Source organism: Eutrigla gurnardus (genome assembly GCF_963514095.1).
Source record: "Eutrigla gurnardus genome assembly, chromosome: 14".
NCBI classification, from domain to species: Eukaryota; Metazoa; Chordata; class Actinopteri; order Perciformes; family Triglidae; genus Eutrigla; species Eutrigla gurnardus.
The window spans coordinates 20,474,173-20,480,172 of NC_139937.1; positions in this window are offsets into that span (position 1 = coordinate 20,474,173).

Sequence of the window (6,000 nt, forward strand, 5' to 3'; positions counted from 1 at the left end):
CACAGAAGAAGAGAGAGAGGCTTCAATGGCAGCTTTGTGTCTTTATCTGCTGCTGTCGGTTGAATCTAACAAACAGGAAATGTTGTCGTGGAGGAGCTTGAATTCTTTTCTTTTTTTTTATTTAAAATAACTTCCAGGAACCCGAAAAGGAAAATAATTCCCGTCCGTTGTCGGGAACATTTTACTCAGCGAGGTGGCAGTGACATCATGGACTCTGTATTCAATGCTGTCAGCACTTTCTCACACCTCAGGAATCAACGTAAAGAGTAAACAAGCTCATCATAACGGACGGGAAGGACGGGGGATGTTTATTTTCCAACTTTGTTTGTTACTTTTCTCAATAAGAAGAAGAGACACAACATGTAAGACAGATAAAAGTAAAAACAGTCAACGGGAATCCATTTATAAAGAAAATATATGTTTACATTAAAAAGTAATCAACATTAATGCATAATTTGAAGGGAAAAAAACACAAATGCAACACCAGTCATTAGTAAAATAGAAAATAATACAAAAAAATAATAATGAATCAGTCTGGAATATCAATGAATCTTTGACAGTTTCCCAAATTAGTTTGAAGACCCTCGTAAAGAACTAAATAACTTGTGGAACGTGACATTAAATGTAGTTACAAGACTCTTTTGAATCTAAAAGATTTTAAAAGACCATCCAGGAATTCACACACACACACACACACACACACGGTGACCCCGCCTCACCCCCTGTGTGGCGGCTGCAGGCCCAGATTTGAAAGGGATTTGTTTGACTGTGTGTGTGTGTGTGTGTGTGTGTGTGTGTGTGTGTGTATGTGTGTGTGTCGCGGGGGGCTGAAGACAGAGACAGACAGTAAAACATATGTCGCTCCCAGGGGGCGGCCATCTTGCTAATTTCGCCGCGGCGTTGCTGCACCGTGGCGGTCAATAGTTTTGTATCGTCGACACCCAGAAAACCCACAAACCTGCTGCTTTACAGCCCGCCAGAGGCACGGGTCAATCTGGAGGGGAGGAGCACCCCCGGGTGTGTGTGTGTGTGTGTGTGTGTGTGTGTGTGTGTGGAGGCGGTGTCGCCCTTCTGCCCAAATGTCTCAGTTTCTCCGTTTTAATGTTTTATGATGGCAAGCGAACGAAGGAGGCGGGACTAGCGGCTCGCCGTCCCCTCTGAGACGCTTCGTCATCAAACACACGAGTTACACAGTTTCTTCTCCGCTCCGATACTCAGACAGGATTTAAATAAATCCCCCGTTTAACCGTCTTATCTAAAGTAGAGAAAAGAAACGGTTCCACTCTCATCAAGGTTTACTCTCAAAAACAATGTTTGTTCAGCGTCGTCACGACGATCAGTTACATTAGTAACACAGTTTACACCAAAGCGCCGTACACAGTGCAGATACAGGAACACACACACACGTCTACCCACACATTGTAGCTCATTTAGATAAAAAGACGAAACATGAGAACATGTTTAACAATATCTACATGATAAAAGGGCAGGAGAAGAAGAGATGTTTTTAGCCTGGAGTTAAGATTAATTATAAATCCCAAAACCACCGATGACCACTTGTGTAAGATTTATATCTGTACGAGATACGACACAATCTACACAAATGTAGTTTAAAATATGCTGTTTAGACATAAGTTTGTATGTTTTTCTATAAAACACTTTGTGCTGTGCAACAAACTGAGATCTATAAATATTCAGATATCTTCACTAGTTTCTCTGGATGGAAGCCGAGCAGAAGGAGATCGGGATCCGATACGAGTTGTTTTGAAATGTTTCTGTCTTTGAGGAAAAGCAACCGATTCAGAGTCTGTGTACGTTTCAGCGTTTGTTGATCGGATTAAATCCAACGTGACAAAAACAGGAAAAGTATTCGTAGCTTTGTTTTGCCGGATTCAGACTGCAGCTCAACCATCTGCTGATCCAGCTGGTAGTCGACGTGGTCCCGGATCAGATGCCGGTGCTGGAGGGTGAATCAGAGCCTCCAACTGTCTCTCGGAGAAGTCGCCCCCTGGTGGTGGAATAAAAAGTACAAATTGTTTACTCGTTTGTGACACACGCATGCTCAGAGATGTGGGGTTTCCCGGCCACAAACACACCACCAATTTAAAAGGTTCAGGACGTCGGAGATCAAAGAGCGGGACCAAAAGGGGGCGTGGTCTCATGGCTCCATCAGATTGCCGCGGGAGACAGTCCCTTAGGAAGTGTTGCCGGCAGCAACCCTGTCGTCAGGGCGTCAGGGCGTAAATTACAGGCTGGAAGGTAACGATCACCTGGACGGGCTCACTCTCGCTGTCTTTGTTTGTGCTCTTCCTCTTCATCTTCATCCTCTCTTTCTAACAACGCTGGTTTAATGCTTTGATCTCATAAAGTCATGTCAATCTGAACAATAAAATACTTTTATCATCAGTACACTTTCTGGATCTGGATCCATCTGGATTCTGCTTCGGGAGGTTTTCTCACAGACTTCTATACAATCGGAGAGGAGTCGTCCCCTGATGGCCAGCAGAGAGAATGCAGATTTTAAGGACCTTCAGCCTGCCTGGTTGATGATTTGGGGGGCCGAACGGGAACAAGAGCTAAAAAGACTGGAACCAGGAGGGTCAGATAAAGCCTCAGGGTTTTGGGATGATGACCCATGGGTTGGCTCTCGTCTGATTACTTTCTCGCCATCCTCTTCCTCGCACACCCGCCGGCCCCTCCCCTTCCTGATCGGGGAGTGTTTCACGAGTGTTTCGAGGTGTTTGGAAGGTGTGACAAGGACGTAAAAAACTCCAAAATCCTGCGAGAAAGTGAGATTGCTCGAGGCGAACGAGCCCCAGATTTAAGTTGGCAGGTCAAGGCCTCTCTCTCCCCTCCCCCTCGTACACTCTGCAGGTATTTAACGTCAGGTGTGGCTCGTTTGCTCGTCCTCTGGCTCTTTAAACTGCAGAGTGAACAGCGAGTTCAACTCTTTGCATGTCAGCTCTCACATGAACACCTTTGTCCCGGATTATATATATATATATATATATATATATATATATATATATATATATATATATATATATATATATATATATATATATATATATATATACATATATACATATATGTATATATATATGTACTTGTGACGTCTCAGATATGATTTTAAATCTCTGCCGTGTTGGAACTCTGGAATTCTGGAGGGGAAACACCAGAACGAGTGGCCGAGTTGGAAAAAACCCTTCCACAAATTCTTCCAACTGCAGTCACGCTGTTGCTCAGTATTTTAAATGTCAACTATTACTCACATGGATATTTACATACGTTCGAAACACTTTAGTTGCCACGGCGACACAATCTTGGACGTGGCTTCGTCTCCGTAGTAAATATTCAGTTTGCCTGTTTTTGTTTATGTGATGTATTTCCAGTGTGAGAAAAGTCGTGTTTATATAAAGCGGATAGTTTCTGAGGAAGTCTGGTATTTACAGACAACAAACTCTCCCTCTTTTATCTCTTCATCGCTGTTTTCCTCCTTATCTCTTCATCACTTCCCTTTTTCTTTTTGTTTCTGTATCAGCATCATCTCATCTTTATTGCTTTCTCTTTCTCCTCTATTCTCTTTTCTCCCTTTGTGCCACAAAATCATTGAGTTCCCATGACATTAAACTCTCACTGAGGTTTCCAGGGAACAAAAAATCTATTTTAAAGTCTCAGTTTTAAACAGATTGTACCGTTTGGTTGAGTAATAAAAACAAGTTTTGGATTAAAATGACGATGAAATTCAAACAAAACCAACAACTTGGACACTGACATCGGTCTCCTGGGTGAAAGTCCACCACCAGACCTCCTCCCTACGTGGACTACGAGGACTCATGTGAAACTGATTTGTGATGCGTCAACAGCAAACGAAAATTATGACAAAATGCGTTTCCGTAGAAACATTAATTATAATGCGGTTCAGTTGTGTAGTGGTGTGATTTTTTTATCTTTAAAATGTGATACATGCTGTAAATTAATGCAGAACCAAAGAAAAGATTTTTTGGCAACAAAAGCCACAGATTCACCGGTGACCTTGGTGAAAGTCCTGTTTTCTGTTCGTCAAAAAATACGTTTCCCTCAACGGAACGTTATTTGATGATATAGTTATTTGATGATATAATTTTCTGGACAGAAGGCAACACAGTTAATTAATAATCAGTGTTGTGTTGCCGATTTGTTATCCACAATATTCTCCATCTCTCTGTCGTTTCCTGTTTCCTTCTTTCCTCTCGTCTCTTTCCCTTTCTATTGTTTTTTCTCTTCTCTGCTGCTTTCCTTCATCCTCCTCTTTTCCCTCCTCTGATTGGACGGCTCGTCACGGAGGGACGTGTGATAATCAGAGTAACATGTGTGATAATCAGAGTAACATGGATTACAATCAACACACACACAGTCACACACACACAGAGGCCATCAATAAGTCGGGTGTGTTTGAGACCTTCCAGTGAGGAACTGTTGTGTGATTGTGTATAATCAATGGTGGAAGGACACACAATGTTGTTATCTATAAATACAATAGACGATCAGACTCGATGATGAATTTAAGCGAGATAAGAAAAAAAACGTTGGTTTTGGGTATAAAGCTAACGGTTTTGTCGTATGAAGCTAACGTTGGTTTTGTCGTATAACACTAACGTTGGTTTTGTTGTCTAAAGCTAACATTGTTTTTTGTTGTCGAAAGCTAACGTTTTTTTTAAATAAAGCTAACCTTGGTTTTTGTCGTCTAAAGCTAACGTTGGTTTTGTTTTATAAAGCTAACGTTGGTTTTGTTGTCTAAAGCTAACGTTGGTTTTGTCGTCATAATTTAATTCCAACAGACGTAAAAATTTGTTTCTAGCGACGCAGAAAAATGGACAATTCGTGTCTCAGCAGGAACCTATAGATACAACTTTGTGATTGCTTCACCAGCGTTGCTGTGAGACTGTTTTGTGCTCCATGTGTGAAAGGGAAACTCCAGACATTAGACTGGACCAGTTTCAGCTAGTTGACCTAATAAACCCATTCTGACTTCTATCATTAACATCATGCTGTGTTTTGAGATGTTCAGGTGAAACATTTCCGAGTTTTCTGCCTAAATTCGACGTAGCTTTATTTTGAAGGAGTTCAGCGGGTGATTTATTGCCGGAATGAAGCCGAACCAGAAACGTGGGTGTCTTCACATCTTTGTTTGAGAACTTTAAAAAATGCAGCGACTTCTTCACGTAAAAACCCGACCGCAGGCCAAACTCAAGGCCAGACTCCAGTCCCGGTTTAGTGGGTGACCTCTGACCCCCGAGGCCAGAGAGGAAGTGCTTAGTAAACAGGCGGGGGAGGGGGGGGGAGGACAGTAGATAGTATCTGATTAAATCACAGCAGCGTGGGAAACACACTGTCACACACACACACACACAATCAGCCAGTCCGCCTTCAGGACAACAACACAGGAAGGAGTGTCTAAGTGGCTGTTTCCATGGAAACAGCGACCGCCGCCCAAGCCCCGAACCCTGGGAGTATGTGAACTTTTACCCCTGAGGACTTGACTGTGTGTGTGTGTGTGTAAGCAAACACACAAAGATCCGGGCTCCTTGGCATGTGGTCCGACCCGAGAAAGTGGAGGATGCAAGCACACACTTCAAACACACACACACACACTTTCTTTCAACAGCGCTCTTCACATGACAAAACATTTCCTCGCCGTCTTCCACATGAAACTTTTTGCCGACCTCGTCTCGCCGTTGATGGATGCGGCCGGCGAGCCGCCCGGCGCGGCGCTCTGTTTGGACGGTGGCGTCTTGTTAACGTCCTGCTGGATCCAAACACGCTGACATGTGATTTATGGAAATGAGCCATGTAGGAAACTCAGTGGGATAAATCTAACGCAGCCGACCTGAACACGAGATGGTAAAAAGACTAGAACGCAATAAAAAGAGACGCGGAGGGAAAGTGTGCGAGACTGATGGGCTTTTCTTTTTTTTCCCTCTTTTGATGTTCTTTAAAAGCAACAAAGCAGAGAAAAGA